Source organism: Haematobia irritans, chromosome 4, assembly GCF_050003625.1.
Source record: "Haematobia irritans isolate KBUSLIRL chromosome 4, ASM5000362v1, whole genome shotgun sequence".
In the NCBI taxonomy this organism is placed as follows: Eukaryota; Metazoa; Arthropoda; class Insecta; order Diptera; family Muscidae; genus Haematobia; species Haematobia irritans.
This window is the reverse complement of record NC_134400.1, coordinates 89,455,643-89,478,287: the sequence shown is the minus strand read 5'-3', so window position 1 is coordinate 89,478,287 and position 22,645 is coordinate 89,455,643. Positions and strand designations below refer to the sequence as shown.

The following is a 22,645-nucleotide window of genomic DNA, read 5'->3' as shown; positions in this document are numbered from 1 at the left end:
TAGAAGAAGTTTCTACGCAATCCATGATGGAGGGTACATAAGCTTCGGCCTGGCCGAACTTACGGCCGTATATACTTGTTTTTTCATTAAATCTTTTATTACGCGACGCAGTATGTTCTTCTTTGTATATTTACCTTTTTTTAATATTGCTTTCTTATATTTCACTTTTTAATGTAGCACTTTTTGTAATTATTTAACATTACTTCTTAGATAAATATACATATAATTTTTTTACAACTAAACGCGGCACTTTTCGGGTGTTTTGAGTCCCTTACCGCTGGTGGGGGGAAACTCAAAATTCAAACAGTGTTCACTTTTTGTGCGATATTCACCACAATTGGGTGTTCTAAGTTCCTTACCACTGGTGGGGGAAACTTAAAATTCAAATTCTTAAAATTCTAAGTGTTAAACCTACAGACTAGTCCCTATGCACACCAGTTTATATAATAAGCAAACAATGTATATGAAAAGAAAACTATGCTGGTGGTACTTAAGAAGTAGTTTGAAATATAGAAGGTAACAGAATCTATGAAATATAAAAGACAACTGTACAGAACTGTACAAAATCGGTTTTTGATCAAAGCAGGGATTGAAGCCACAACCCTTGGTATGCACGGTGGCCAGCGAACAGTCTGTTTCTGTATGTCGAACGAGCTCTACCGATCGACTGAAATGCATAGAAACAGCTGATTTTTGGTTATAAATTCAGCTGTTTGTTCTCATTTTTGTCGATCGATAGAGCTCGTTCGACATACAGGAACAGGCAGTAAATGTATGTTTCTGTTAAATAAACTTTCTTTAATCAGCTCGTAGGCGCCGAAAATTATGCTATATAAATATAACTGTTTGCGTTGCTTGTGCATTGATGGCTATAGCGACAATTGTCTGTTGATGACAATAAGAGCTACGTAGCCTAGTGGATAGTGTTTTGGCTTACAAATTGTATGATCCGCGGTTCGATTCTCCGTCCAGGCGAAAAATAAAATTTATAAAATGGAATAATTTCTTCTACATTGTTTGTATTATAAAAAGAGCTGAAACCCCTAGTGGAAGTGAGAAAGATGTTAGAGAAGATGCAATTAGCAAAACAAAACTTTTTTTGAGTAAATCTTTATGAAATTGTTTTTACATCCTGTAAATTAATCAACATTTATCATATAAACTATAAAGTTTTCTTTTGAACAAACTTCCTTACAGCGAAAAGCAAATGGGAAAAGATTTTTGTTTGTCTAAAATTTCGTTTGGGAGGAAAGAATAATTTTTTTGCGTGTAGTATATGCCCTCAAACAACCATGCAAAAATTGGTCCATATCGGTTCATAAATATATAGCCCAAATATAAACCGGTCCCCGAACATAGTATTCATCTTAACATAGACTCAATATGGACTAACATACAATGACAAGAAGGTTTAATTTACCTTACCATCGGTATCTGTTACCACACCCTAAGTAATTCGATTGTTGATGACCGTTTTTAGTAGAACTTTGTACGCAATCCATGGTGGAGGATACATAAGATGGCCAAACTTTCGGCCGTATTTACTTGTATTTTTTTTTTTCAAGTGAATTTACTTAAGAACCCGTTAAAAGCACATTTTCATATCCAAAACCTTTGCACTCTTCTTTTCTATTCCGACTATCTAGAGAGAGAATCGCTAAATCTCATTGGCAAAGATAGACACCGAAGCCAAGCTCCAAAGCCAAGATCAACATCATCATCATTGATTCCTTACTATCGGGATAATGAACGAGAGCAAGATCGACTAAGGCGTCTCTATGGATCACACAAACCAAAGCCAACCGCAAGTGTTCCCAAACTTAAAAGAAATCAATTATCCCATTTACCTGGACGTAAAATGGATACCAGAAAAAATCGAGAACATCGAGCTTCACACTCTCAGAACAAAAATCCGAGAAATATTAACAACCGACAACATTGTTGCAATTGTCAGAGAAATATTGGGCCCTCAATTGTCTATGTTCCTGTGCCGAATTACAATTGGACCCCGTTTTATGTACCACCACCACCATTTCCAATGGTAATGCGTATGCCAGTGCCTCCAAACCCGATGGATGCACCAATTTACCAAATGAATTCCTTACGATGGCAAAAACCAAATATGAAATTTAACAGAGATTTTTCGCATTAAATGTTAACACGAAATTGTATTTAGATATGGAATGTTGGCTATAATAAAGAATTTTTTATACTACACACATTTTTTTTGTCCCAGAATCAATTAATTGTAGGCTTCAATCAATTAAAAAAGTGATTGGTTTTTATAAAACCAAAATTTCAATCAATGTTTTACTTTAATTTTAATTAATTTCGCGACAAAATTCAATCACCTATTTGATTGATTCAATTAAACAATTAATTGATATTGCCAATAAATTTCAATTATATATATTTTGGCCCCTCAATCTTACATAGTTTTATTTGAAATAGAAGAAAATATGCTTTTTTTACAAAAAAAAATCAATATTTTATTTTTGTGAATCAATATTTTATTTTTGTGAATTCTTGTTTTGTTCTAACATAACTTAAACATACAATTACGATCAATAACAACTAAATGGTGAAAAAATAAACTATATAAATCATTATCTTCCTTATCATAATAACCATGTCAGCATGTTAGTTTTTCTGAAAATAAATAGAATAATTAGAACTTATTTTTTTAATTAAACGTTAATTTTGTTGAAAATTACCTGCATAGAATATCAAGTTGAATTCTTAGTTCCAGGTTGCAAGGTTATAATCTTTTTTGAAGTTGTAGTCTTTTAGCATAAAAAGGCGTATTGGGGGGCTCGGCAAGTTTAGTTTTAATAGCAATTCCTTTTCTAAATTTCCACACTTATCATCTATTAAAATTTGAACCAATCAGAGACAAAAAATAATGGCAAAGCAATATAATATTTAGAATTATGTTGATATATTGCAAATTCTGGAAAAAAAATAAATGGAAAATGCATTTTTTCGTTATACACATTAACTGCGATTTTCAGATATTTTTCATATTTTGGGTTCAAACTGAAAAAGATACGTAAAAAAAAATAGAACTTCGTTTGCCAACCCTACTTCGCATGCATACTGCCATTGTTTTTAAGAATACTAGGCGTGAAAAAATGCTACAATTTTAAAACATCAATATGATAACCATCTTTTGATTGCAAAAATATTCTGTATACACTCAAAAAATGTTTACTTGGATCCAAAGATTTTGACCAATACCAAAATGTATTGATTCCGAGCCAAAGATGCTACTTATTTGAAATGAAGACATAGCGACCTATCTGGCTTTAAATCTAGGACCAATAAAATTAAAATTAGGATTCAGATCTCATTTATCAAATTTGCATTCTCTTTTCGTGGTTTATTAATAGAGGTACTCACGTACAAACAAATGCCAGTTTAAAAATCCACATTATAACGAATACTTCAAAGTAAAAAATGTTTTCTTAATTCCAAAAAAAAAAAAACTTTAAACCAAAGACGCTAAATCCTCAAAAAAAGTCTTAGCCTATATTTGAAGCGTTTTTATCTTAAATCTATAGTTTCAATATGTCAGTTAATTTAAGGACAATTTCTTTAAATCAAAAATGTGTTTCTTTACTTTAGGGAAGCAATTTTACAAAATTTGTGTCCTAAATTTAATAAAAAAATTTTTTGAAGCAAAGATTATTAACTTTATTTTAATTAAAATTTCATTATTTTAAAGAAATTTGTCCTTAATATTTTGTAAATTTCGTATCCTAAAATTTAGGTTGCGTAATCTTTAATATCACGTAAATATTTTTTTGTGTAGTAGATGATTTTTGATTAAAATGATGGAGTTCAATTGACCAATTTGACGAAATAACAAGTATATACGGCCGTAAGTTCGGCCAGGCCGAAGCTTATGTACCCTCCATCATGGATTGCGTAGAAACTTCTTCTAAACACTGCCATCCAGAATCGAATTACTTAAGATGCGGTAACGCTTGCCGATGGCAAGGTATCTTAAAACCTCCTAACACCATCTTCTAAATTGTATGCAAGTCCATACGTGGTATATATTACATCAAAAAAGATCGATCCAATACGTATATAATTCAGTTTGAAAAGTAGACATAAAATTTTGACAAAATTTTCTACAGAAATAAAATTTTAACAAAATTTTCTATAGAAATAAAATTTTCACAAAATTTTCTATAGAAATAAAAATTTTGACAAAATTTTCTATAGAAAGAAAATTTTGAGAAAAATTTCTACAGAAATAAAATTTTAACAAAATTTTCTATAGAAATAAACTTTTGACAAAATTTTCTATAGAAATAAAATCTTGGTAGATTATTTTTGGCTCGAATGGCAACCATGATTATGAACCGAATAAAATTTGAACAAAATTTTCTATAGAAATAAAATTTTGACAATGATGAAAATTGTATTATGAACCGAATAAAATTTTAACAAAATTTTCTCTAGAAATAAAATTTTGACAAAATTTTGTATAGAAATAAAATTTTGGTAGATTATTTTTGGCTCTAGTGGCAACCATGATTATGAACCGATATGGAACAATTTTTGTGTGATTGGACCAATTTTGGTATGGTTGTTAGCGACCATAAACTAACATCACGTTCTTATTTGAACCGGATCGGATGAATTTTGCTCCTCCAAGAGGCTCCGGAGGTCAAATCTGGAGAACGTTTTATATGTGGACTATATATAATTATGGACCGATATGGACCAATTCTGCCACGGCTGTTAAAGATCATATAATAACACAATGTTCCAAATTACAACCGGATTGGATGAAATTTGCTTCTCTTGGAGACTTCGCAAGCCAAATCTGGGGATCGGTTTATATGGGGCCTATACATAATTATGAACCGATGTGGACCAATTTGTACATGGTTATTAGAGACCATATACCAATATCATGTACCAAATTTCAGGCGGATCGGATGAAATTTGCTTCTCTTTGAGGCTCCGCAACCCAAATCTGGGGATCGGTTTATATGGGCGCTATATATAATTATGGACCGATGAGGACCAATTTTTGCACGGTTGGTAGAGACCATATACCAACATCATGTACCAAATTTCAGCCGGATCGGATGAAATTTGCTTCTCTTTGAGGCTCCGCAAGCCAAATCTGGGGATCGGTTTGTATGGGGGCTATATATAATTATGGACCGATGTGGACCAACTTTTGCATGATTGTTAGAGACCATATACCAACACCATGTACCAAATTTCAGCCGGATCGGATGAAATATGCTTCTCTTAGAGGCTCCACAAGCCAAATCTGGGGATCGGTTTATATGGGGGCTATATATAATTATGAACCGATATAGACCAATTTTTGCATGGTTGTTAGAGACCATATACCAACACTATGTACCAAATTTCAGCCGGATCGGATGAAATTTGCTTCTCTTTTTGGGTCCACAAGCCAAATCTGGGGATCAGTTTATATGGGGGCTATATATAATTATGAACCGATGTGGACCAATTTTTGCATGGTTGTTAGAGACCATACACCAACACCATACACCAAATTTCAGCCGGATCGGATGAAATATGCTTCTGTTAGAGGCTCCACAAGTCAAATCTGAGGGTCCCTTTATATGGGGGCTATACGTAAAAGTGGACCGATATGGCCCATTTTCAATACCATCCGACCTACATCGATAACAACTACTTGTGCCAAGTTTCAAGTCGATAGTTTGTTTCGTTCGGAAGTTAGCGTGATTTCAACAGACGGACGGACGGACGGACGGACGGACGGACGGACGGACGGACATGCTTAGATCGACTCAGAATTTCACCACGACCCAGAATATATATACTTTATGGCGTCTTAGAGCAATATTTCGATGTGTTACAAACGGAATGACAAAGTTAATATACCCCCATCCTATGATGGAGGGTATAAAAATGCACACTAAAAGAAATTATTTTATATTTGCATAAAAAATATATTATTTTAGTCCAGGCTTCAATGGAAAACTGTATTCACATTTCACAATGTAGATTGTGTTCCATTTTTAACTTACAATACCGCAAAACACAAACGCATGTAATTCCAAATGCATTCTGTCATATATTTTGTCAGTCCTTTATTTTTGTCAACCCTTTTGTATGACTTGTTATTGTATTCAAAATATTTATGCACACATTTCGAACGCAGAAAACAGATACATAAGCTTCGGCCAGGCCGAATTTAAATCCAATCATGTTTTTCAATTTAAGGCCGGTATGCACCTCTAGCGAAATTTTCGGTAGCAAAAATTTATTTAAGTCTACAACAAAAAAACAGGGCTGTGTACACAAAGTTTAAACCAGCTAATCGCTTTTAAAAATTGTTAATATATGTTCCAAATATTCCTCAAATAAATTGTTTATTATTTACAGACCTTTTAAATCTTTTACGCACACAATGATTGTAATAAATTAAATGTTTGCTGCCAAAATATGCTTTTGACAACCCTGTTATTTTCATTAGAGGTGCGTACCAGCTTACGAAATTGAACGCTACCGAAAATTTCGTTAGCATAAATAGCAATGCATTTCTTATGGGAATGAAATTTTTCGCTAGAGGTGCATACCGGCCTTTAAGCGAAAAACAAAAACCCAACCGTTCGTGACGAGTTACTTCCACAGACTGACGTCTCCATCACATTGTTGTTGAAAAAATACACATTCTCTTGTTCTCATTTCGCTCTTTCTCTCCATCGCTCAAAACTATTCAATTTCAATCACAAAGGTGATTGGATCAACCACATGTTTAATTGGGAACGAAACAATTTTCAATCACGTTTGTAATTGAAAATGATTGCCGAATTGATTCACAAATTAATTGAATCAAATAATATTTTAAACGGAAACGTTACAAATAGCAATCATTTATTAAATTGTTTTTTTTGTTGGATTTGATTAAATAATTAATTGAATCCGTTTCCAAACTCAATGAAGTGTTTAGTTGAAAATATTTCGATGACAATTTTTTGTGTGTATGGAAAAAAGAATTAATCATACTTCCTTCTAGTGTGGTAAAAAAATAACCAAATGCATGGGGAGTTTAGGTTTTATCGCTGATAATCAACCTGATTATTCCATAAATAGTAACAGTCTGTTTATGTTAACATTTTCCAGAATTAGCAGTTCTCTTAGGCTAAAGTGCACTTACACCCAGAGAAGGAATATGATCACCTCAAACATATTTTAAGAAGAAAATGCTATTTTGGACTGTGAACATGGAACATGTATGCCGCAACTATGTTATTTTATAGAAAATTACGTTTCTGATTTCGCTGACAAAAATGTTCCATTATCAACGTCAGTTTGCTCTTAAAACATATTTGGGGTGATCATAATCCTTCTCTGTATGTACCTATAATGTGCCTTACACACTCACATAAAAAATAGGGTCTGGTTTCAACTAGAGGTGTGCACGTGACACGAAATTGTCGTGACTCACGCGTGAGTCGTGAGTCCCGCTCATGTCAACGGCGTGAGTGTGCGTGAGCGTGATTAACAAACAAAATGTCGTGCGTGAGCGTTAGTCACGAAAACAATATCTTCGTGAGTGTGCGTGAGTAACGAATTACGCTCACGAAAATAATCCCGCTCTCCAACATAAAACGCTTAAAAGTTAAATTATTTTGCAATTTTAGTGACACCTAGGATGTTAAGAGTTTAATAACGCTCTCGATTTTAATCGTGCTCATGATTTCAGACACGTCCCTCAGATAAAATACTCATAAAATTATTCGTGAGTCATGATATATTTCGTGAGTCACGATATTTTTAGTGAGTTACGACATTTTCGTGCGTGAGTACAAGTTTTCTTTTCGTGAGAGTTCGTGAGACCTAGTAAACAATATCGTGTGTGAGTGTGCGTGAGTAAGATTTTTCCGTCGTGAGTGTGCGTGAGTAAAGTATTACTAACATACACACCTCTAGTTTCAACCGCAAAATTAATTGATACAAGTAATTTTTAATTGAAATGGCTTCAATCACTGTATTGATAATATCAATTACCGATACCAAAAACTTTTTTGGTTTCAGCATTTTGGTGATTGAATTTTGTTTTGATTTTTATACCCTAAACCACATAGTGGTCAGGGTATAATAACTTTGATCTGTCAAAAAATGTGCCTACCAGAAATATTGATTTTAGACCCCATAAAATATATACCGATCGACTCAGAATCACCTCCTGAGTCACCACCCAAAAATAACATTTTACTCTTAAAACATGTTTGAGGTGATCATATTCAGAGAATGAAGCCGCCGAGTCGCGCCGCCGATTTTAGCCGTCGCCGACTCGGTTTTAGCAGTCGACGCCGCCGCCGAATATGTCGACTCATCTCGACTCAAATTTAGCCGCCAATTAATCTAAAATATTGATTTATATCAGAAAAATTTAATAACATTTGTTATAGTTTTTGCCAAAATTTTGAACTTTCCACCTTCAATGAATTAGTATCATGTTGCTATAATAGTTTTACAAAAATTTAGCTCAAAAAATTTGAATGAAATGTAAATTTGATTGTATGATTGGTTGTACAACTAATCTTATTACAATTCGGAAAACTTCAAATTGATTTTATAATAGATAATTTTCGGCCGCCGAATAGATAATTTTTTATCGGCTTAGCCGTCAAGCCGCCGCCGCCGGAGGCAAATATTTAGTGTCAGCCGCCGCCGACAAAAATGGGTCGGCTTCATTCTCTGATCATATTCCTTCCCTGGGTGTAATGAGATTAGTTGTACAAACAATCTTACAATCAAATTTACATTTCATTCAAAATTGCTGATCTAAATTTTTGTAAAATTTTTATAGCACCTTGAAATTGATTGAATATGGGTGAAAGGTTCAAAATTTTGGGAAAAAATACGACAGTTATTAATACATTTTTCTGGTTTAAACCGATATTTTTGATTAATTGGCGGCAAAATTTGAGTCGAGGTGAGTCGACATATTCGGCGGCGGCGTCGACTGGCAAAACTTGGTCGGCGGCGAGGCTCGGCGACTTCATTCTCTATTCAGTAGGGGTGGTTTAGGTTATGATAAAAACGGCCTCGGCCGACTTTCTGCTTTACTTACTTGTTTAATCAATAATTAAATCATTTACATTTTTATTTAAGTTTGTTTTAAATTAAACTTAAAATTTAAAATATTTTTCACAGTTTTTCTGTGTTAAGGTGGGTACTATGTTTGTTGGCACGAAAAAAACTTCACTTAACCATTCTTTCGCGTTGAAAAATGAGAGTGTTGACAATAGATTTCGAACGAAGAAAACGGCTATTTTGGAACTATTCTGCGTTATTTCTCAGCAATTTAATTGACAACATCGCCAAACGTCATAGTTTTACGTATACATACGCAGCAGCTGATTGTTTACATACACGCATTCATAATAATTTTTTGGAAGTGTTTTTCTACCAGTTTTTGAATTGTTTTAACCAAATCTCACAAAGCACTGGACAATAATAATCCAAATGGATTCCGTCAATTTGTTATGCAAACGTTTACATCCGAAGCAATTGACAATCCGTTCAGCAACAAACTTAATTCAGCAACAAAACAATTGGTGAAAAACGCTACTCGTTCATTGGAATATGCCGAAAAGCAGACACATAAGGAACAAAATCATCATAGTTTGAATAAAGTCGAATATCTTAAAATCGTCGTTATCACACCACCATGGAAAGACAAATGCGTGTGAGAATTTTCAAGCAAAATTTAAAAATCATACAGAATTTGAATGCAAATGAGCGTGGTAGTGCCAAATATGGTATCACTGAATTTGCTGATTTGACCAGTACCGAATATAAACAACGTACCGGCATGTGGCAACGAGATGAGGGTAATGCTGCCTTAACCCCTAAAACTGAAATTATAGACATTGAATTGCCCAAAGAATTCGATTGGAGAGAAAAGTTCAATGTGGCTCTTGCTGGGCTTTTAGTGTTACCGGCAATGTCGAAGATTTGCATGATGTCAGGACTGATAAACTGGAACAATATTCCGAGCAGGAATTATTAGATTGTGATACAACAGATTCAGCTTGTAATGTTGGTTTGCCCGATAATGCTTATGATGCCATTGAGAAAATTGGAGGTTTAGGACTTGAACTTGAAATGAATTTCCCTATCATGCACGCAAAGAACAATGCCGCTTCAATACATCGAAAATCCATGTTAAAGTAAAAGACCTTGTTGATTTACCCAAAAACTCATACATGTGGTGGCTGTCTGTACAACTCTTTGAAAGGATTTTGTGCAGCCATCATGGAAATACAAACCATACCATTTCTCATACTTAATACCACCACTCCATACCCAATAAATTTTCATCTAGTTTTTTTCTCACATATATATTTTTTTCTTCGTCTTACGATATTGTTACTTCCTTATTATTTTTTGCTAAACGAAAGTATAGTGTATAATGTAAAGTTCATATTCAAATTCAATAAACTTAAGCCCATAACTCACGTTCAAGGGTAGTTCCTAAGCCAAAGTCACTGTTCCCGACTTATAATTCGTCACAAAGGGATGTTAGAGTTCTATACCAGAGACTATCTCAGTCACGTAATAAAATTGAATTGATAAAATGCAAGATATATGGACAATGAATGTCGCTGAGTGAAATTTAAAAGCAACAATTAAATTAAATCGCTTCATTCCAGCCTATCGCACTGATCAACATCAGTCCAAAATGATTGCAAGCATGAGTGCAATACACGAAAATTATTTTGCTATTTAAATAAAAACAAGTTAGAAAAGTCGAAAGTCGGGCGGGCCGACTATATATGCACCACTTTGTGATCTACATTTTCGATACCATCTGAAATCCTCCAAATTTGTTGCGTGATATATATAAAGGTTTATGTTCCCATATACATACTTTTAAATCTGAAACAACAATATATTTAAGACTTCTTAGAAATTTTTTGACTTAAAATTTAAGTCGGTTAAATCGGTTAACGCCCCATGGCGAAAGATATTTATTAGAAATAAAGTTCAATTTGAGTTATTTTTACAAGTTTTCGACTAACAGTGACGATTTTACAATGTATTTTGATCATTTTTCTCGAAATCAGAAAAAATATATATGGGAGCTATATCTAAATCTGAACCGATTTCAACCAAATTTGGCACGCATAGCAACAAAGCTAATTCTACCCCCTGTACAAAATTTCAACAAAATTCGAGTAAAAACTTGGCCTCTTTGGTCATATGAGTCTAAATCGGGCGAAAGATATATATGGGAGCTATATCTAAATCTGAACTAATTGTTCTCCTAGTGCAAAATTTTATGCAAATTGCGCTAAAACTATGGCTTCTGTGATCATATAAGCCCAAATCGGGACTTAAATCTGAATCGATTTCAATAAAATTTAGCACACTTGACTTTACTGCTAATTGTAATCCTAGTGCAAAATTTCAACCAAATCAGGATAAATCTCAGGCGTCTGGGCCCATATAAGTACATATCGGAAGAATGATATATATGGGAGCTATATCCAAATCTGAACCGATTTCAATAAAATTTGGCACACTAGACTATACTACTAATTGTTCTCCTAGTGCAATAGGGTTCTACACTGATCCAAAACACATAATTGTGTCAAATTTGAAGTCGATTGGGCTTAAATTGCGATCTAGACTTTGATTATAAAAATGTGTGTACAGACAGACGGACATGGCTATATCGACTCAGGATTGAGCATTTTTGCCAAAGACACCATGCACAGAAAAAAAAGTGTCTCGTAAATTTAAGAAGATTTTTACAATAATTTATTACAAGAATTTTCCAGAATTTTAGTTCATTTTTCGTATTTTCAACGAAAATTAACTACTCGAAAGGAAATTTTACAAATTCTAAGTAGCAATCGTTTAGTTCATGGCCTACAAAATACGATGGAAATTTCCTTAAAAAATTTCTTAACTGGTAGTTAAAAATTCGTTTGTTATGCTATAAAACTACTTGTGAAATGTAAAGTATTTTCTAAATAATAAGTGCAATTTACTATAAGATTTTTTTGTATGAGAAAATATTTTTTTACGAAAAATGAACTTGAAAGTGGATAGCAATTTCTTACTGACAATTCCTATGGTTAATAATTGTTGGTAAAAAATTTCCCAATGAAATATTTTTAGTTCACATGTAATTAAATTTATAGACATTTTCGTCAAAAATGGGTAGATATCATTTCATGAAGTTTTTGCTAATTTTAAGTTAAACGTTTCATCGTTCTTATACTGATATGTATTTAAGAGTATTGTTTTTAGAGTAAATTGTGGACAGATGCGATGAACTAATGCATAGTACAGAGATCTTTCTCGTCAAATTGGAATATGTTTAATGTAAAGATGATGTTACTTGATTTTTTTTGAGAGTGAGAGCATGCAATGCAATAATGAGAAATGGTAGCGAGTGATGGGGATGTTGTGTATATCTCAGCGTGGGGTTGTTTTTGTTCTTTCAGTGGTTTGTGTGTGTGTTTATTATTGGCGAATGGTTTATTTGTCTGGATGAGGTGTTGTTTTCAATGAAGGCACATGGGTTTTTGTTGTTGTAGGAATGTTTTGGTTTTGCTTGGTTTTGTTTGGCATGCTTCAGTTGTGTAGTTGGCGTTGGCGTGGGCTGTTGCATCTTTTTAGCAAGTATGTAACAAGGGAATATAAAGGTATGGAATATTTTGGTTTTTTGAGATTTTGAGATATTGGTGTTTGTTTATTAAAACTTTGAAATGAAAGCTATTAATATTTTAGCGATGAGATGTACGATGGCGAAGTGATGATCGGTAGCTTAGAAAAAAGTTATTAAGAATGTTCAATATTTAGGAAAAAATGCTGAAATGGAAAGTATATTGAAATTGTTTTATCTAATTTAATTTTTATTATTCAATGTAAAAAATAAATATTAAATTTCAGAGTAACTCCAGATGTATTTGGAAAATTGTTTGTTACACCTCAGCGTATAGTTTAATGATAAATAGGTAAGACTTCTTTTTCAATGTGGTTTTCTTTTAAAAAATAATAATCTTTATGTGTATTATTATTTGCTAATTATTATTATTATTTTTTTAACAAGTTTCAAGTTTTTCTTTGTTGTAAAAAAAATATCTAAGTTAAGAGCAACCCCAGATGGATTCGGGAAAATTTTTATATTTCTCCTCAGCGTATAACTTAATAGAGAAGTGGTAAGTTTGCTTTTAAAAATTGGCTTTCTTCTCACTGGAATATTTACGTTTTAATGACATTTTTATTGGTTTTTAATACCTTATTTTAGTATTACTTTAATCAAATATTTTTGGAAAATTTTTGTTACACCTCAGCATATAGTTTAATCATAAATTGGTAAGTATTCTTTTTAAAATGTGGTTTTCTTTTAAAAAGGATATTTTTTATTTATATAATTATTTGCTAATTTTTTTTTTTTTTTTTTGTTTTGAAACTAGTTTAATGGTTTTCTTTGTTGTAAAAAAAATATTTAATTTCAGAGCAACCCCAAGATGGATTCGGGCATATTTTTATATTACTCCTCAGCGTATAATTTAATAGAGAAGTGGTAAGTTTTCTTTTAAAATTTGGCTTTCTTTTCACTAGAATATTTAAATTTTTATGACCTTTTTATTATCAAAATTACATGTTTTTAATACCTTATTTTAGTATTACAATAATCAAATATTTTTGGAAACAAATTTAATATTTTTATTGTAAAAAACAAATATTTAATTTCAGAATAACAATTTGGAAACATTTTTATGAATTGGTAAGCTTTATTTAACATTCTTTTAACCAGAATATTTAGTTTTTTTTATGCATATTATTTCTTTAATTAGATTTTTTGGAAACCAATTTAATGTTTTCTATTTAATGTACAAAATAAATATTTAATTTCAGAGTATCCCCTAATGAATTTCGATAACTTTATAACCTCAGCGTACAATTTAATAGAGAATTGGTAAGTTTTATATTAAAACTTTGGCTTTCTTTTGACAAGAATATTTATTGTATTATGTCCTTCACATCGATAACAACACAGTTTTATGAGTTAATATATTACTTAATTCATTATTTCTCTAATTGTTTCAGGTACAAACTTTATGAGGTACGTTTATCTAAGAAAAGTTGAATTCCTTACACCATTTAATAAAATGCCCCCAAATATGGTAAGTTACAAGCTAATTTAAAGAGATTAAAAATTATATTTTATTACATGTTAATTTTTAACAATTTTCATTATTCCTTCCATTTTTTTCAGCAAGATATGTGAATATACTAACGATGAATAAAAAACTAAGGAAAAGTCAAAATGTCCAAATAGCGAGTTAAAATAAACTACTTTCTTGTTCCACGTGGTCATAATTTTTATTCACAAAAACATTGTATTAAGAACTCTCATCATAAGTTTTTATAACAAAGTGCTTTTGCTTACAGAAAGTTGAATTATAATGTATGAAAATTTTCATAATAGTAAAACGGGTTGTTGTTCCTTTAATTATTTAATTTCTCTGTGCTGTGGAATGATTGATTTAAAAATAGTTCAGTCGTCGACATTTTAAGGAGACTGTTAACCACTTTTTATTATCGGGTTTCCCAAAAAATAAGCAGGTAAACCAAAATAATACTGACTTTTTAACTTGGTAGGGGTATATAAATCTTATGGTGTTGTAAAAATGAACTAAAATACAATGTTATAGATTAACTAAAAGTTAAGAGAATTATAAACTAGACAAGTTGAAAAAAATCTTAAGGGCTAAATCATGGTCAATATTACTACAGTTTAGTTCATTTTGCAATGGAAAAGGGTTCACTGTTTTTTCAGTGTGTGTCTATCTCGTCTCCTTCTGGGTATTGCAAACATATGCACTAAATTATAAAACCCTGTATAGGGTATAACTTTTTATTTATGTGGCATAAACATTTACCATTTATTTTTGGTATAGCTTTGTTTAGAACAACTAATTTTATTTTTGGAACAAAGCAAATTATTCTTGTGATTCCATTCGTTGCAACCATAGTACTGCATCATCAATAGCACTGCCTCCTTTATATTTACCATGAAATGACAGCATAATTTGTGTTTATTATCCCGATGCCCAGTAAAAAGAATCGATTGTAAAATTAACTTCGCTAAATAGAGCTTTATTTGTTAACATTTTTCTATAAATTTCATGTTATATACATTATTTCTATTCAATCATGTAGTAGGGGGCGGCTAGATGGTGGTTGCTAGTTTATTACGAAAATACCACTCCATGTTATTTTTATTTCGTCAATCGATCGTATAACAATTTTAAATAACAACGCGAACCACTTTTGCATTATAATTTAACACAAATCATTTGAATAAATAAATTATATCTTAATTCACATTACAAATGGCGCCATGTTTTCAAACTAACTAATCTCAACATATGGAAGGATTTAACACGACCTAATTAGGGACTATGCGCTTTATGTCAGTTTTTCAACTCGAAAAAAACAAAGTACCACAAACGAAAAGATATTTCGGTAGTTTTTCGCATTTTTGGTTTTATATGGGATTTCGCTGCGGAAACCGAACATAGTACCTACCTTTACTTTATAAAAATAGTTTAATTTAAAGCAGATAATTTAACTCATTTTATTGGCACTTTCTTTCTCATTTAAATTTCTTCAAGGTTTAACAGGAATTTTGCTTATTTCAGAAAAAGTAATCGCGAAAATAAAGTGATTTTCAACTCGAAAACTGAACATAGTACTCACCTTAGGAAAGGCATCAACTCAATAATTGTATGAATCAAAGACAATAGAAGAGAAGAAGATGGGAGATTGGCTGCTGAGCACATCAAACCATTTACGGCGCTAGGTCGATACTTTTCGTTTATCGAACCAAGCGCAAGTATTGAAATAGCATTAAAATGCAAATAAAAAGAAATTAAGTGCAGGAAATAAATTTCCATAAACGGGAAAATGTAATTTTTTGTTGTTGCCTAAAATGTAACATTGTTTCATTAAGAAAATTAAGTTTTTCATTTAAAAATTCAAACGAAAAACAAATAAAATATTACTAATGGATGGAACTAGCACCGTCAATGCAACATTTGGTGTGACGTAGGCCACTTTCCTATTTTCTAAAGTCTATTATCTTTGGTGTGAATCATTTCCTGCGTTGTCCACATGAGTCATTCGTCATCACAATAGTGTTCACACGCACAGAAAAGATGCAGCCAAGTTTCTTAGGTTAGGTTAAACCAAAGATGTACATAGCAAGATGTCGCCCTTACATTATAGACAATACCCAATAGATGTCGTCGTTCCATATTGGTCCAATCTTTCAATCATTGGAAATGTTCATTTCTGAACTTGTACACAAAATAGCACAGACACATTTTTAAGTATTTTTGGATGATTTTTACTTCACATCTGTTTCAAAGGAACTTTTGGTATTCCTTATTACCGCATAATAATAAAGTTAAACTATGTCATAGATGCTTTGAGACCACACAAAACCACATTATCGAAAACAATCAAACATATTATCAAATTGGTTTCACCGTGTTTCCTGAGCCTTAATAAATAATCTGGTTTACGTGTACAGCCTGATAGTAAACTGGGGTACTTAATGAAACTATAATCGGATTATCCCACGGCTAAATAATAAACGGAGGATAGGACACTGGTCATTAGTGTGTGAATTTTTACTGAGAAACCGGTCATTAGTGTGTGCATTTTTACTGAGAAATACACCCACTATGCAACTTTAAGATGTTAACACTATATCACTCTTAGATGGTATCAACGCTGATTGATTGTAATAATATTATTACACTTTGTAGCATGGGTTCTGGCGCTTATTTTAACACTATTTGTAATGGAGTGTGTCTTCGATATGTGTACTTCTTAAGTGTTGTGTTTGTTTGTGATATTCGATTCAAACGGTCATTTGAAATTTCCTAAAAAGCCATAACTAAGGAATTTAATAATATATTTTTTATTAATTATTTGTCACACATTACAATTAACCTTTCGACGAAGACACCACCAAAATTTAGGCGACTATGAGTGTTCAATTTTAACATATTTGGCGCACAAATTAATTACGGTTTGAAAAATGTGTCTTTCATATTTTGTGAGCATTTCTTCGACTATAGCTTAGAATGCAACTCTAAGTTGCTTTTTTCCTCAACGGTCTCTTTTCGAATATTTTTAAAGTGCCAAGTTTTTTCGAAAATAGCATAGAATGCAACTCTAAAACTTCGTTTCACTCCACCAACTCTTCTGGAATAAAATGAACTTCGCGTTACAACAAAAAGTGACATCTATATGGCCAAAATTATCCCTACTGGCAAAATGAATTTGCCTACATCTTTGGTTAAAGTGGCAGCCCGATTAAGTTTCAAGCTCACTTAGACTATTCAGTCCATTGTTTCTACTATTAAAAGTTTCGTTACTATTAAAAATATAGTTGCAGTTGAAATCATAGTACTTACCTTAAAAGGGCGAATATACGAATGAATTTGTAAATCGGGAAGTTTCGATTTTCAAAATATCGGACAAAGGGAAGTTGCACGTAATTTTGAAAATTGAAACTTTCCCCATTTGCAGGGAAGCTACACGGATGAAAAAGACTGTTTTTCATATGTTTGGCTATAAACATTATATGTTTGGAACACAAATTTTTAAACACAATATTTTTGAGTGCAAGCATATAATGTTCATAAACTAGCATAACATGTTTGGGACATATATGTTAATATGTTAGAACATATTATGTTTGGGATATAAAATGTTTGTAAATATAATATGCTTGGATGCAAACATATATTAATTTAGAAATAGCCTATAAACATATATGTGTTTAGTAGCTTGGAGCGCTATTTAACAGGGAGCGATATTGAATTAAGTTGGTGGTTGTTGCTTGTTATTACAAAATTAACATTTTATTTTTCCTTGGGCAATTGATCAGCTACTTCTTTGATCCTTACAAACTGTGTGGTCCGCTGTTCGAATCCCCGTCCGGCAAAAGGTAAAATTAAAATAAAAATAAAAATAAATTAAAATAAAAAATCATACAATTGAATAATTTCTTCTACAATGTTTGTATTACAGAAAAAGGTGCTAAGAACTAAAAAATCTCGTGGAAGTGAGAAAGATGTGGGGGAATATACACTGAAAAAACAGTGAACCCTTTTCCATTGCAAAATGAACTAAACTGTAGTAATATTGACCATGATTTAGCCCTTAAGATTTTTTTCAACTTGTCTAGTTTATAATTTTCTTAAATTTTAGTTCATCTATAACATTGTAGTTTAGTTCATTTTTACAACACCATAAGATTTATATACACCTACCAAGTTAAAAAGTCAGTATTATTTTGGTTTACTTGCTTATTTTGTGGGAAACCCGATAATAAAAATTGGTTAACAGTCTCTTTAAAATGTCGACGACTAGACTATTTTTAAATCAATCATTCCACAGTATAGTGAAATTAAATAATTAAAGGAACAACAAACCGTTTTACTATTATGAGAATTTTCATACATTAAAATTAAACTATCTTTAAGCAAAAGTACTTTATTATAAAAACTTATGATGAAAGTTCTTAATACAATGTTTGTTGTGAATAAAAATTATGACCACGTGGAACAAGAAAGTAGTTCATTTGAACTCGCTGTTTGTACATTTTGACTTATCCGTTTTTTATTCATCGTAGGTAAATTTTTCACATATCTTGCTGGAAAAAATGGAAGCAATAATGAAAATTAACACCATGTAATGAAATATAATTTTTAATTCTTCATTTTAGCTTGTAACTTACCATATTTGGGGGCATTTTATCAAATGGTGTAAGGAATTCAACTTTTCTTTGGAAAACGTATCTCATAAAATTTGTACCGGAAACAATTGAATATATAAACTCATAAAACTGTGTTGTATCGATGTGAAGGATATAATAAAATGAATATTCTAGTTGAAAGAAAGTTTTAATATAAAACTTACCAATTCTCTATTAAATTGTACGCTGAGGGGAAATATAAAAAGTTGTCCAAATTTATTTGGGTTACTCTGAAATTAAATATTAAATAAAATTATTAAATAACTTTTCAAAAAATCTAATGAAAAAAATAATAATATGCATAAAAAACCAAATATTCTTGATATTCCTAGACAGTCATCAAAATGAAGACACGTAATTTCATTTTCGATTTAAAATGCATTTTAGTCTATTGGGAAATGGTAAATTTAAGTTATACTAATTCGACCGTTTTATGAATTTTTGTTTTATACTACTTAAAACCAAATTGAATAAGAAAATAAATTCAAGTTTGGTTCACTTTTTCGCTCACGATGAAAATTATATCGTCTTGAAATCAGCCGTAGTCAAAATGACGAAGGATGACGTTAATGTACAAAAAATAAGGATGACTGTCCAGGGTTAAAAGAAAGTTAAAGAAAACTTACCAATTCACTATTAAATTACAGGCAAAGGAGTACTAAAAATTTGTCCAAATTTTAAGGGGTTATTCTGAAATTAAATATTTATTTTTACATTAAAAATATTACATTAGTTTCCAAAAAAAATAATTAAAGAAATACTAAAATAAGGTATTAAAAACCTGTAATTTTGATGATAAAAATGTCATAAAAACGTAAATATTCTAGTTGAAAGAAAGCCAATTTTTAAAAGAAAACTTACCAATTCTCTACCTTTTTAAATTTGTTTTAATCCGTCTTGAGTTGCTCTGAAATTACATATCGTTTTACAACAAAGAAAAACATTAAACTGGTTTCCAAAAACAAAAATAATTAACAAATAATAATATACATAAAAAATATTCTTTTCAAAAGAAAGCCATATTAAAAAAATACTTACCAATTTATGACAAAACTGTACGCTGGGATATAACAAAAATTTTCCAAATTCATCTGGAATTGAATATTAATTTTTTACATTGAATAATGAAAATTTCAATACACTTTCAATTTCAACATATTTTACTAAATATTCTTAATAACTTTTTTCTAAACTACCGATAAAATATTAATAACTTTCATTTAAAAGGTTTAATAAACAAACACCAATATATGACTCAAAAATCCAAAATATTCCATGCCTTTATATTCCCTTGTTGCATACCTACTTAAAAGATGCAACAGCCCACGCCAACGCCAACTATACAACTGAAGCATGCCAAACAAAACCAAGCAAAGCCAAAACATTCCTACAACAACAAAAACACATGTGCCTTTATTGAAAACAACACCTCATCCAGCCAAAAACCATCAACGAATAACAAACACACACACACAAGCCACTAAATGAACAAAAATAAAAACAACCCCACGCTCATGTATACACAACAAAACTCAAGTAACATCATCTTTACATTAATCACATTCCACTATTCCGATAAAGATCTCTGTACTATGCATTAGTTCATCGCATCTGCTGACAATTTACTCTAAGAATAATATTCGTAAAGACACACCAGTTTATGAGCGATGAAACGTTTAACTTAAAATTTGCAAAATTTTCATGAAATGTTATCTACCATTTTTGACGAAAATGTCTATAAATTTAATTACATGTGAACTAAAAATATTTCATTGTGTAATTTTTTACCAACAATTATTAACTATAGGAATAGTCAGTAAGAAATTGCTATCCACTTTCAAGTTCATTTTTCGTAAAAAAATATTTTCTCATACAAAAAAATCTTATAGTAAATTGCACTTATTATTTAGAAAATACTTTACATTTCACAAGTAGTTTTATAGCATGACAAACGAATTTTTAACTACCAGTTAAGAAATTTTTTAAGGAAATTTCCATCGTATTTTGTAGGCCATGAACTAAACGATTGCTACTTAGAATTTGTAAAATTTCCTTTCGAGTAGTTAATTTTCGTTCAAGATACGAAAAATGAACTAAAATTCTGGAAAATTCTTGTAATAAATTATTGTAAAAATCTTCTTAATTTTACGAGACACTTTTTTTTCTGTGTACAATTAGGCAGAAACAACATTTTGAGCATTCAGAGTATATGTTACAGAAGCGATTTTTTGTGAGGGTGTAGATATGGCCGTAGTTGGGCCAGGCCGAAGCTTAACATATGTACCCTCCACCATGGATTGCGTAGAAACTTCTTCTAAACACTGCCATCCACTAACGAATTACTTGAGTTGCTGTAACGCTTGCCGATGACAATCTTAAAACCTCCAACACCGTCTTCTAACTTGTACGTAAGTCCATACGTGGTATATATTAAATCAAAAAAATCCGATTAAATACGTATATAATTCAGTTTGGCAAAATTTTCTATAGAAAAATAAAATTTGACAAAATTTTCTATAGAAACAAAATGTTCACAAGCTTTTCTATAGAAATAAAATTTTGACAAAATTTTATATAGAAATATAGTTTTGACAAAATTTTCTATAGAAATGAAATTTTAACAAAATTTTCTATAGAAATAAAGTTTTAACAAAATTTTCTATAGAAATAAAATTTTGACAAAATTTTCTGTAGAAATAAATGTTGGTAGATTATTTTTTGCTCGAGTGGCAACCATGATTATGAACCGATATGGACCAATTTTTGTGTGATTGGAGATCGGATATATATATAACTATAGACCGATATGGACCAATTTTGGTATGGTTGTTAGCGGCCATATACGTTCCAAATTTGAACCGGACCGGATGAATTTTGCTCATCCAAGAGGCTCCGGAGTCAAATCTCGAGAACGGTTTATATGGGGGCTATATATAATTATGGTCCGATATGGACCAATTCTGGCAAGGTTGTTATAGGCCATATACTAACACCATGTTCCAAATTTCAACCGGATCGGATGAAATTTGCTTCTCTTAGAGGCTCCGCAAGCCAAATCTGGGCATCGGTTTATATGGGGGCTATATATAATTGTGAACCGATGTGGACCAATTTTTGCATGGTTGTTAGAGACCATATCGGATGAATTTTGCTCCTCCAAGAGGCTCCGGAGGTCAAATCTGGAGAACAGTTTATATGGGGGCTATATATAGTTATGAACCGATATGGACCAATTCTGGCACGGTTGTTAGAGACCATATACTAACACCATGTTCCAAATTTCAACCGGATCGGATGAAATTTGCTTCTCTTAGAGCCTCCGCAAGCCACATCTGGGGATTGGTTTATATGGGGGCTATATATAATTATGAACCAATGTGTACCAATTTATGCATAGTTGTTAGAGACCATATACACTGAAAAAACAGTGAACCCTTTTCCATTGCAAAATGAAGTAAACTGTAGTAATATTGACCATGATTTAGCCCTTAAGATTTTTTTCAACTTGTCTAGTTTATAATTTTCTTAAATTTTAGTTCATCTAAAACATTGTAGTTTAGTTCATTTTTACAACACCATAAGATTTATATACCCCTACCATGTTAAAAAGTCAGTATTATTTGGGTTTACTTGCTTATTTTGTGGGAAACCCGATAATAAAAATTGGTTAATAGTCTCTTTAAAATGTCGACGACTAAACTATTTTTAAATAAATCATTCCACAGTACAGAGAAATTAAATAACTAAAGGAACAACAAACCGTTTTACTATTATGAAAATTTTCATACATTAAAATTAAATTTTCTTTAAGCA

General features: G+C 31.5%; 1 pseudogene; it reads left to right on the top strand.

Moving 5' to 3' along the window:
• Nucleotides 1-528: 528 nt before the first annotated feature.
• Nucleotides 529-10,361, top strand: LOC142235653 (uncharacterized; annotated as a pseudogene).
• The last annotated feature ends 12,284 nt before the right edge of the window (nt 10,362-22,645 follow it).